Genomic DNA, 12,910 nt, shown 5'->3' with positions numbered 1-12,910 from the left:
GAGCGAGGGATGGGAGGAGGAGTTAAAGGAGGGAGGGCTGGGAGGAGGAGTTAAAGGAGCGAGGGCCGGGAGGAGGATTTAAAGGAGGGAGGGATGGGAGGAGGAGTTAAAGGAGCGAGGACCGGGAGGAGGAGGAGTTAAAGGAGCGAGGACTGGGAGGAGGAGGAGGAGGAGTTCAAGGAGCGAGGGTCGGGAGGAGGAGGAGGAGTTAAAGGAGCGAGGGATGGGAGGAGGAGTTGAAGGAGCGAGGGATGGGAGGAAGAGGAGGAGTTAAAGGAGCGAGGGATGGGAGGAGGAGTTGAAGGAGCGAGGGCTGGGAGGAGGAGTTAAAGGAGCGAACGCTGGGAGGAGGAGGAGTTAAAGGATGAGCATCATATATATCTATCATTATATAAACCCTTATACACTTTCACTATTTACTTTAATTAATGAATTCATGTTTATTTCTGATGTATGACTAGAACAACTTGACACACAGTGCTGAGCTGCATCTTAAATTAATCTTCAGGTTCCCAGCTTTCAGATGATGTACACCACTTCTATGTGACATCTACTGCTGACGTGCTATCTCCCCCTAAATACCCCCTGTACCCCCCTAAAGAAGACTAAAATGGGTCTATTGTGGGCCTCAGAGGGTTAATTCAGCCTGTTCAAGCCAAGAGAGATTCTTATGAACATATCATGTTAAATGGCTGTGAACACAGTCACAGATGAACTCGGCTGATTTCCTGTAAGTGGAGAGAGGAGGAGCCACACTGACCATGTGATCCAGGCTCATGAGAGCAACGAAGAAACTCTGAAAGTGAAAGTGTTCAGTCAGTTCAGTCAGCTCAGACGAGTCGACGGAGCAGAAGGATGAAAGCTGAAGACTGAAGCAGGGTGAGTGTTAATCCAACATTTTATTATTTCACTGTCAAACTCTCTGAGTCAGTTTCCTCCCTGTGGACTGTAGAGGAGAGAAATGTTAGAATGAACTCAACAGTTTGATTCATCTGTGAACACAAAGTCGTGACTGGCTGAATAATACTCATTAAACCTGCTGTAAGCCAAGAAAACAAGCAGAGATTTAAAGAAAAGTGACCAGGAGGAGTTCTGGGTGGTTTTACTGTACTGTACTGTCTGTGTGTGAGTGAGTGTGAGTGTGTGTGAGAGATAGAGAGAGGTTTTGTGTGTGAGTGTGTGTGAGAGATAGAGAGAGGTTTTGTGTGTGTGTGTGTGTGTGAGAGATAGAGAGAGGTTTTGTGTTACTTCCTGTTCTCTCAGTTTTGCCTGTGACTATTGCACAAACTGGTTTCCGTTAAATGTTCTGAGCTCACCTCAGTGTTCTGTTTTTATCTCTCAGGATGACTTCAGATCAGAAGATGAGTGATTGTGTGGAGGAAGAGGAGGACAGAGCAGAGTCTCTAGTCTCTGGCTGTCTGTTTATGAAGAGTGATCAGTCTAAAGATGATCCTCTACACTTCAGTAATGAACCTGGACCCTCAGAGTCAAAGTAAGAGAGCTGCTACTAACTCATTTATAGGGCTCATTTTCACTTTCCTCTACCAATACTGCTTTCTGTTGATTTTTGGTTTCAATTTTAAAATTTCTACTAAAATGTATTTGCTAACTGAAGTTGAACAGACTTTTCTCGACACAAAGAGAAGCAAAGCCCAACCCCCCTCCAGCCAGTTTTACTTCCTGTGTTTTTGGTTCACGCTCAGCGGCCCAGTTCCAATCCGGCCCCTCCACCCTCCCACTCTGTGGTGGAGTGAACTCTGTTTGTAGTCGCACTCACAGCTCAATGAAGCGCCTTCTTTAAAGATCACCTATTATGCAAAATGCACTTTTCCATGTCTTTTAAACATCAATATCTGTCCCCAGTGTGTCTACAGGTCACCATAGTATCATAAAAGACCATCCTCTCTTTTTTCCCTCCTCCATTTATCCGGAAATGGGTGTGGAAAAGCGCTGCGCAGCTTTTCCTACTCTTGTCATTATCGAATTGCAAGCCATATAAGGGTTTCCTGGTGGAACGGTAGAGAACCGTGGTCAGTACCTCCAGCGAGGTGACCCCGCCCACAGCCTGACTCTCAGTCCACCTCGTTAATATGAGCAAATGTACTCCCATCATCTAAATATAACATGTTCTTTCACAAAGGCTTTATGTAATTACACTGTTTAAACAGCTGATATTTATATATTATATATATTTGATGTCATGCATGTAGAAGAGTACAGGTAGTAGTGACTAAGCAACACAACACATTTCTGTTTCACAGTCAAACTTTATTTGAGTAGACAGATGACAATATTAATTATACACAGCATTTTTAATCATTCCACCTGCAGTTATGTTGACATGGTACAGGATAAAGTCTTTCAGCTCCGGTGAGCTCCGGTGAGTGTAACGTTAACCGGCCTGTAGTCATGGTAACACAAGCTCCGGTAAGCTAAGCTCCGGTGAGCTCCGGTGGCCTGTAGTCATGGTAACACATAGACAGCTCCTACAGTAAATAATACACCATTACTCTGATTACTTCCATACATTTATCAGGTGTCTTTGACCAGAAATAATGAACTGACTACGGTTTCACATCTTCTATTTTCCACCCTGATGGTCGCTGTGTTTACACACCGTCTCATAGCGGTAGCATGTAGCTAACATTAGCTCTGTATCTCCATGTAAACAGAGCTATCTGCTCTCAGCTGTCTGCTCTCCTCTGGGATGATTCTGTCGGTCATTTCTCACAGATGGATCTGTAAAGACAGACGTAAAACAGAGTGTATATTTACAGTTTACAGAGTTAATGCATAAGGTAAACACTGAGCTAACTAACAGAGCTATAAATAGCATTATTTACCTGAGAGAAACCGTCAGGAGAACCTGGAGTCTGGACCGATTTCTGATCAGATTGTTCCGGTAACGTGCGCTGGGTGAAGTTTCTGGTTATGTTTTGCTCCTGTTCAAAATATAAATATAAATATATAAAACAGGGGAATCATAAGAAAATATAAATAAGAAATATGCTGCACCGAGGAGCTGCACCGCCGCACCAGTACCGGCCGCTCTCTCCTCAGCTCCAGCACCGACACCGCACGAAGCTGCTCTGTGATTTGTTTATTTCTCTAACGGGACTTTTTGTCTTGTTTTCTCTTGGACTGAAAGTTGCTCTCCGCGTCGTTCGGACCTGTTAGAGGCCCGCAAACCTCCAAAACAGCATCGGCTGTTTTCCGTTATTTATGTCCAGAAGGAGGAGACGGTAAAGAAGAGAGCGAGTGAGAGAGACAGTCAGTGTGTTGTCTTAATTCCGACGGTGGGATTTTGTGTAATCCACTACGTTGATTGCAACTGTTCTCGGCACTCACAAATGCCATTGTGAAAATAAACACACTAAACTAAGGTGGAGGAAACTATAAAATAAAATGAAAACCCTCAGTTTGTTTAATTTTTAGCACAAAATTAAGTTATTTGTCAAATAAAAAATTGGCGAAGAGTGTGGCTAATCAACTTAGTCAGGAAATGACTCAAATAAATATGAAATATTATAGAAATACCAAAATACACTGGAGGAGGGCTTTAATTTGTGCATTCTTCCTCATTGCATCTGTGACAGCTGTCAGTCACCCAGAAAAGCTGTAATCTAAGAGGACTAATACAAACTTTTAAACCACATTATTGACAGTAGCAGTAGTTTGTGTGTTTAGAGCTACTGAAATGTCTTTGTCATCAGAGAATTTATCAAGGATTCATGTGATATGAATAAAATCATCTTGGTGTTTGCAGAGTTCAGTTCAGACAGAGAGCAGAGTCTCCAGTACCCAGCTATCTGTCTATGAAGAGTGACTGGTCCAAAGAGGATCCTCAGGACTTCTTTAATGAACCTGGACCCTCAGACACAAAGTAAGAGACTGTTTTTACTGTAAACTGACCTGATGGATGATGATGCATTGAGGATGAAGACTAAATGTTATGCTAAAATATTTATATTCCTGATGCAGAACTATTAGTGCAGATACTATTTCAAACTAAGATGGATCTTAGTCTGGGTTTCATAGCCACAAACTACTGATGGTATTTCTGTAGCAAAACACCCGATAACCTCCATTTCACAATTTGTCATCAATTTAAATCATGTTTTCATTCAGATCCACTGCAACAGGAAATAAACGGGGACACATCTGGAATATTTACGTTTACAACTGTGAAATGGTCTAAAGATCTGCAACTATTCAAAATCTGGAAGAATGAGCTTCAAATGTGTAATTCAGTTTCTCATATTTGTCCTCAAAATATTTAGTGGGTTTGACTCCTCCTAGAATCAGCTGTTATGACCTACTGGGTGTCATCTTGAATCAGTGCACATCGTAATTGTGCATCATGTGGTGAGAAAAAGCATCTGTAGAAAATATTTACTCACCTTGATTATATGTGTTGACGGTTTGAGTTTGTTCTTTCACTACATATGTAAAATATGGTGAAGGAAAAATCTGCTCTAAGGTCCACTTACTAATGATTCAGAGATTTCAGTTGAAAGCTTTGGATCATTATTATGTGGACATTTGAGCTTAGATTCTCTGCACCACATCTTGTTTCTGAAGGTCAAGAACAAACATCTCTGGTGTAAAAGTATCTGCTGACAAAACAAAGTGCATGAAATGGTCAAATGTAGATTGTACCACTTCTGTTTCTTAGAATATTTGAATTCATGCCTTCATTTGATAGTTGACAGTAGAAAGTGGCAGAAAACATAGTGATATTAAAGAAGTAACACCAAGAACACCAGTGTTACATGCTGTGTGTCTTAGACTGTTGGTCTACCTCAATATTTAGACCACTTCTAACCTCAGTTCAGTCACCTCAGTGGTGATAATATGGAGTATAGAATTTCAACAACATTTAATAACTACTGGAAGACTAAAGAAGTCAGAGAGGTCTGACACAGTTGCCCTGTTTTATAAGTGTTTATTGTTAACAAATAAAATAAATTCAGAAAGTAACAGCATGTTTATTTATATTGCAAAGGTTGTTGAAATTCAATACTCCATTCATATCACCACTGACAGGCAGTCACTGTTTACCGTGATGACACTGCCACCTTGTGGTTTTCCAGAGCGTCCTCTCAATATGTGCATACATGAGCAAGTTGCAATATTTTTATATAGTTATATAGTTTATAAAGTTATTTAGCCTCCAAAATGATAATAATGTTTTAAAAATGGCCGTTGTTCCTCTTTAATAAACAAACTTCAGTCAGATCACTAAATGTTCAATAACACAGTCAGACAGGAAAAGCAGCTGATTCTTGTTTATTAAATCAGGAGAGTTAAAATAAAGGATCATTTTCATCACAGACTGAATGCTGAATTCAAACAGAAAAGTAACAACACTTTAACTCTTCTCTGTGACCATCTGAGCTTCTAGACATAATCGGCCAAGTCTTGATATTTTTCACCAACAATCAACAAATCATTTTAGTAATAAAGTAATGTCTCCACAGAGAGAAGACGGAGGAGCTGATGTCCAGATCCAGAACAAGACCTGGACCTCAGACAGCCAGTCAGACCGGCACTGTACAAAGTAAGACTATAGATCGGTCTGCTGATGTCTTCATGTCTGGAAACAGAACTTATTGTTTTAATACACTGACTATTGTTGTGACAACTGTTTAAGATCTGCTCCACCATACATATCTGCTATGCATCACTTCCTTACTGAATCTGATCCCAAAAGAAATAATTTTATATTTTTATGTTTTGTTTTTATGATAGCACTCCGTCTTTGCATTAACAATCAGAATGCTGTTTGTTTTCCATCTGCATACATGCAGATGGAGAACTATTAAACTGTGTGTGAAGCAACAACATCACTGTTCTATCACAGACAGACAGTCACACTGACTAACAGCCAGACAGCAGCCTGAGACACAACAAGAGCCACAGACTTTGAACAACAGCCCACATTAGCTTTCCTGCTAAAGTGTCCTTCTCTAACTTACAAACACATGTCTGTTCCTGTAGAGCAACACGTTGAACAAGCGACCAAACAAACACCCACTGAGGAAAGCTGCACTGCTAATATCAGTTTTCAGGCTACGGTAGAGGGCTAATTAGCTCGTCAGTTGCAGCACATTAAACATCTTAAAAAGTGTCATGATATAATATCTAATATCAACATTGGTTAGTTTAGATGTTTAACAGGGTCCTGTCACTTCAGTTCCTCTGCTAACAAAACACTGTCTGCACTCAGCTGGTAAGTTTCAGATTTCAGCACATTTGTTTACTTTGTCTTTTGCTGTTTTCTGTTCTGCGTTGTGCCAAATTATGAATACATGCACTTCTACTGCTGGACAAACTGAACTGAGCTGTAGTCACATCAGAGGTTAATTTATTTACAGCTGAAAACTCAACATCTCCTTCTGCTTCATATAATAGTCCTCCACCAGCGGGGGGCTTTTATTTTGAAGCAGCTTTAGGTAACGCAGTGTATTGGTCAACAAGACAAGAACATATTCTGCATTATTTGATGAGGTTTAAATATTACAGGGAGGTAGGAACATCCACAGTGAGCTGTTTAGATGAAGAGCTGCTGGCGAGCAGCTGAGGCACCACTCCTCTGCTGTCAATCAAACATGTACACCAACACACAGTCAGAGGCTGAGAGGAAAAGGAGCATTTCTGATGCTTCTCTTTACAAATATAAACTATAAACAATAAATGTAAAAATCACGTTGACATTAGTTTTGACTTCAAAAAGGGATTATGACTTTATAACCTTTACTTCTTATAGGTTCTTATATTGATTATTTTCATGTTGGCAATTAAAATAAGTTTCTCTGTTTTGTCTCAAACTTTTTTCCTTCTCTTTCAGCAGATAGGGTTCTGCAGGAGGTTGTAGATAAACATAAGATCAGTCTGAAGAAAATATGTGAATGTGTGACAGAGGATGGAATTAAAAGGGATAAAACAGGAAGTAGAACCCTCCTCAACAAGATCTACACTGAGCTCTACATCACAGAGGGACAGAGTGAAGAGGTTAATACCCAACATGAGGTGAGGCTGCTTGAGACAGCTTCCAAGAAGAAGATCCTCCATGACGCTCCAATCAAGTGCCACAACATCTTTAAAGCCTTACCTGACCAACGGGGACACATCAGAGTCGTTCTGACGAATGGCGTCGCTGGCATTGGAAAATCCTTCTCAGTGCAGAAGTTCACTCTGGACTGGGCAGAGGGCTTGGAGAACCAAGATGTCAGTCTGGTGGTTCCACTTTCGTTCAGGGAGCTGAACTTGATCAGAGATGAGCAGTACAGTCTTCTCATGCTGCTCCATGTTTTCCATCCAACATTACAGAAGGTCACAGCAGAGAAGCTTGCTGTCTGTAAAGTTCTGTTCATCTTTGACGGCCTGGATGAAAGCAGACTCTCACTGGATTTCAACAACAACAAGGTTTTGTCTGTCACCCAGAAGTCATCAGTCAACGTGCTGTTGACAAACCTCATCCAGGGGAATCTGCTTCCCTCAGCTCTCGTCTGGATAACTTCCCGACCTGCAGCAGCCAATCAGATCCCTGATGAATGTGTTGACAGGATAACAGAAGTACGAGGCTTCACTGACGCCCAGAAGGAGGAGTACTTCAGGAGGAGAGTCCGTGATGAAGAGCTGTCCAGTAGAATCATCTCACACATAAAGACATCCAGGAGCCTCCACATCATGTGTCTAATCCCAGTCTTCTGCTGGATCACTGCTAAAGTTCTGGACGACATGTTGACTACAGACCAGAGAGGAGAGCTGCCCAAGACCCTGACTGACATGTACTCACACTTCCTGTTGGTTCAGACAAAGAGGAAGAAGCAGAAGTACGGTGAGGGACATGAGACGAGTCCACAGAAGCTGACTAAGGCTGACAGGGAAGTTCTTCTGAAGCTGGGGAGGCTGGCGTTTGAACATCTGGAGAAAGGAAACATGTTCTACCAAGAAGACCTGGAGCGGTGTGGTCTTGATGTCACAGAGGCCTCGGTGTACTCAGGAGTTTGTACAGAGATTTTCAAAAGAGAGCGTGTGATCTTCAAGAAAACAGTCTACTGCTTTGTTCACCTGAGCGTTCATGAATTTCTGGCTGCAGTCTACATGTTCCACTGTTACACAGACAGGAACACAGAGGTACTGGAGGCCTTCCTGAGAGAAGAATATGATGAGGAGATGGATGATGATGATGAGCGTGATGACAGCGAGAATGACCATTGCTCATCTTTGGATGTCTTCCTGAAGAGAGCCATGGAGAAATCCCTTGAAAGTAAAAGTGGCCACCTGGACCTGTTTGTTCGCTTCCTTCATGGCCTCTCTCTGGAGTCCAACCAGAGGCCCTTAGGAGGTCTGCTGGGTCGGACAGACAACAGTCCAGAAATCATCCAGAGAATCATCAAGAACCTGAAGGGGATGGACATGTATAAAACCTGTCCTGAAAGAAGCATCAACATCTTCCACTGTCTGACGGAGATACACGACCACTCGGTACATCAGGAGATCCAAGAGTTCCTGAAGTCAGAGAACAGATCAGAGAAGAAACTCTCTGTGATCCACTGCTCAGCTCTGGCCTACATGCTGCAGATGTCAGAGGAGGTTCTGGATGAGTTGGACCTGAAGAAGTACAACACATCAGAGGAGGGACAACGGAGACTGATTCCAGCTGTGACGAACTGCAGAAAAGCTCTGTAAGTCCAGATGTGATTAACTTTATAGATCAGTGTAGATTAGTAGTTTAGTTCTTCCAATATACATACTATAAATTATTCTTAAAATATAATATTCTTATAAGTGTTCCACGTGTTTATTACATAAATATATCAGTTGTATTTTTTCACACATGTTCTTGAGCTGTTCAAATGCGGAGTTAAAAAATGTTTCAGTAGGTTGTGTTTCTAGCCGTTAAGTTAATGAACACTTATTCTATTTATTTCTAATAATTGTTATATTTTATAGTTTTTTCTTATTTATATTTTTGGGTGATGGAGACGACATGTGAACCTGATAAAACAAATGAAAAAAACAAAGATCAGCTGGCTGGTGGAGCTGGGTCTAACCGGTGTAACGGCAGCAACAGAACGTTTGCTGATCCGGCAGGGAGTCGGGGCGGTCCTGGGATCAGAGCCCTGGTGCTGGGGTTTTGTTTTCTCGTTTCTGTCACTTCCAATTTAATCCAGACAGTACAGCGACCGCTCAGAGCATGTCTGTTCAGAACGGGCTGAATGCTTGGCTTGTGGTGTTGCTGCTTGCAGCTTTCTCGAGAACCGCTCATACAAAAAACTTCACACTCGACATTGCACCTCCTTGAGTCTTGAACAATACACCTGCCATGACATAGTTGCATCACACACCCAAGTCACGGCTACAAGAAAGTCGGGGCCGGACTTTGCTGGTTGGCTGTAGATATCTCTGCAGCACAATACATTGATGTTTTTGGCATAACGTCAAAACTGGTACTTCTTCACATTCCTTTGATAATGTTAGTTAATTCTTTTACTGTTTTGAACTAAAATTATGGACAGATCTTCCATGTTGCACCTTTAATGAACCTGGACCAAAAATAAAAAAACTAATTTCTGTTGCCTCCACACTGATTTCCACTGTATTTATTAGGGCCCGAGCATCGACAACGTCGAGCCAGCTAAGGCCCTATTGAAACTGTAAGAATTAATATTATTCTTAAAATGAATTGCCTTTTTGAGGGCCTTAACATGCTCAAAAAGTTGTTAAACTTTGTACACTTAAAAAAAAATTATATTTTGAGGGGCTTGGGTGTTGCAAAATGGCTCGCTAGCGCCCCCTAGAAAGTTGAAAAAATTGAGCCTCTCGCTCCAGATTCACCTACATGTATGAAATTTGGCAGACAGATGTAACGTGGAGACGCACTTGGAGGTATGCTCAAAACTCAACAGGAAGTCAGTGGCAGGAGGCCATTTGGCGTGATTCGCCATGAAACAGGAAGTTGTTGTAACTTCAGCATACTTTGTCAAATCTGCTCCAAATTGCTCAGCCATGATGGTGGTCCAGGCCTGAGGTAATTTTCATGTCAATGTAGATTCATAGCCCCGCCCCAATACATTAGCCACGCCCCCTTTCATAAATCATGAACCATTTTACCTAGACTCTTGTGGGAGGTGTCATATCACTCAGCAGAGAATTCCTGTTAAGTTGGTATTGTTATCCCACCCCCTACACATCAGCTACACCCCCTTTTATAACTCATGAACCGTTTGTCGTAGAGTCTTGTGGCATTGCGTCATTGCAATCAGAGTTCCGGTTTAATTTTTCCTGGCAGCATCAATCGGCGTCCCGCCGGTACCCCCAACGCGCGGGAAGGTGCGAGGGGCCGTTCATCGCTGCTTGCAGCTTTAATTAGGGCCCGAACACCGACAACGTCGGGCCAGCGAAAGCCGTATTGAAACTGTAGGAATTATTATTAGGGCCCGAGCACCGACAACGTCGGGCCAGCAAAGGCCCTATTCAAACTGTAAAAATTATTATTAGGGTTCAAGCCCCGAAGGGGTAAGTTTTTGCTGATTTCTTATTATTTGTTGTCTTATGCCGCGGCTCAAATTGCCATGAGCTAGAAATATGAAACTTGGCCCAATAACTGGAAATGATGTGCAAATGCTTCTCAAGAAATATGACCCTAATCGGCCACATGATGGCGCTGTAATTAACGGCCAAACGCGTGATTTTGGAAAGGCCACACCCCTCACACCGTAAGTCTGATTTACTTGAAATTTGACACACATGTCCAGCTCCATGTGGGCCACTAATGTAACGTTTATGAGCCCATCGCTGCGCGGAGGACGTAGCATTCTGACTTTCATTTTTAGTTTGCGGTGGAAATGGAGAGAGAAGACGACACAGGACTTTGAGGCTGTTCATACAGAGTTATCATCTATAAGCCATCCAGGCATGTGTGCGTTCACCAATAAGTGAGTACGGAGTTACACTTGGTGCCTTGAGTTTATATTGTTATGTGTTCTGTTTGTTAGCATAAAGTCTGCTAGCCACATTGCTAACGCGCTAACGGTTGCTGTCAGTAGGCTAATATGCTCTGAATGTCACTCTGTTGTGATTAGCATAGTAGTATTAGTATAGTAGTATAGTATAGTAGTATTAGTATAGTAGTATAGTATAGTAGTATTAGTATAGTAGTATACTAGTAATAGTAGCCTATAGTAGTATTAGTATAGTAATGTTAGTATAGTAGTATTAGTATAGTGGTATTAGTATAGTAGTGTATTATAGTAGTATTAGTATAGTAGTGTTAGTATAGTAGTATTAGTATAGTATAGTAGTAGTAGTATAGTAGTATTAGTATTAGTTTAGTATTATTTGTGTAGGGGTTCTACTTTGGTAGGTTTTGGTTATTAGCAAATTAATTAATAAATAATAATATAATTATTAATATTAATAAAGATTATCAATAAACATTAATAATAAACGGGGCACCACCCTGGAATCAGGGACCAATGACCAAAACGTTAATATAGTCTCATTATATATGCTAAACTATCAATTTGGAACGTTGATTAATAATTAAATTAATAACTATAACCAAAATAGATAGTAAAGGTTGAAGGATATCGGAGTTCTTGACATAGCAGAGGTTGGCATTATTCACTCTTGTGCAACATTAAAAAGAGACCAGCATGTATATTCCACAAACATTTATTTACAAGATAATAAAGGTTTAAAACACAATATTAATCTAACTAAATAACTAAACTAAACAAACCAAACAAAGTGTGTGTGTGTGTGTGTGTGTGTGTGTGTGTGTGAAAGAGAGAGAGGGGGGGGGGGAAACAAGATGGGTTCTTGTCTCAAAATGTCTGTATGGCCTACAAACAAGATGGCGGGCACTGTAAAACTACAAAGATGGCTGAATCAAAGATGGCGGAATCAAAGATGGCCATCAGCATGTCACCACATGACCTCTTTGTTCTTCTGAGAAGAAGGACAGAGAGGGGGGTGATGTGGGGTTAAGATTATCTGAAGCTGTATGTTTATGTTTAACTAATTCACAGTTTCTGTATGTGATCTTTATGTGTGTTAGATATGCAGTGGGTTAGAAAAGATGGTTAGTTTGCATGCAAGACCGTGTCTATGTGAAGCATAAACTAAACACATCAGATCACTGAATTTTCCCATTTATGGACGTGAACCTGACAGCAGCAGGTAGCTAAAAAAGAGAGGTCATCTTTATCAACTGTGTTATTATTACTTATTCACTGAGTTTTAAAAATTCTTTTATCATCAAGAAGGCCTGATGCTAACTTTGTGGAGACAGACCTAGGAACAGATCACACTGACAGACTGGACATTATGGAAGCCTCAGTGTAACTACATGTTATCTCTCTATCTGCAAGATTAAAGAAAAACAAAGACTAAAAGTCAGCAGGTTTGAGAGAGAATGATGAGAATTATTGTTTCATGTCAAACAGTGAGATACGATTAGCTGAACCACTGATGTGAGGTGCAAATGTTATTCAAAGAAGTATATGTCAAACTGTTAAGTCATCAAATGCATGAAGTAAATATAAACTGTCCTCTTTCATAATAATATATTTTGTAAATTTTATGTCATGACAGACTTTCTGGCTGTGGACTCTCAGATACTCATTGTGAAGTTGTGGCCTCAGCTCTGAAGTCCAACCCCTCCCATCTGAGAGAGCTGGACCTGAGTGACAACTATCTGTATGATTCAAAAGTGAAACTGCTGTCAGCTGGACTGAAGAGTTCAAACTGCAGACTGGAGTCTCTGAGGTCAGTTCACTGACAGTAGCTTATGTAGTTTGTACACACACTCTCTACACACTGGCTCTGCTCCAGATGGCTCTAGAGAGGGACATTCACGTTTTCACGTCGGCCATCGTAGCTCTCCAACATGCTTGGC

The 12,910-nt window shown here is 41.2% G+C and overlaps 1 protein-coding gene and 1 pseudogene across 1 annotated transcript in view; both read left to right on the top strand.

The window, feature by feature from the left end:
* Positions 1 to 12,910, top strand: part of LOC141759718 (uncharacterized) — a 111,621-nt gene that overhangs the window by 79,707 nt on the left and 19,004 nt on the right. The window lies entirely within an intron of this gene.
* On the top strand, positions 467 to 12,747 carry LOC141759723 (protein NLRC3-like; annotated as a pseudogene).

Source organism: Sebastes fasciatus, chromosome 21 (assembly GCF_043250625.1).
Source record: "Sebastes fasciatus isolate fSebFas1 chromosome 21, fSebFas1.pri, whole genome shotgun sequence".
NCBI classification, from domain to species: Eukaryota; Metazoa; Chordata; class Actinopteri; order Perciformes; family Sebastidae; genus Sebastes; species Sebastes fasciatus.
Note: the sequence above shows the minus strand (reverse complement) of the source record. Positions and strands in the feature narration are given on the sequence as shown.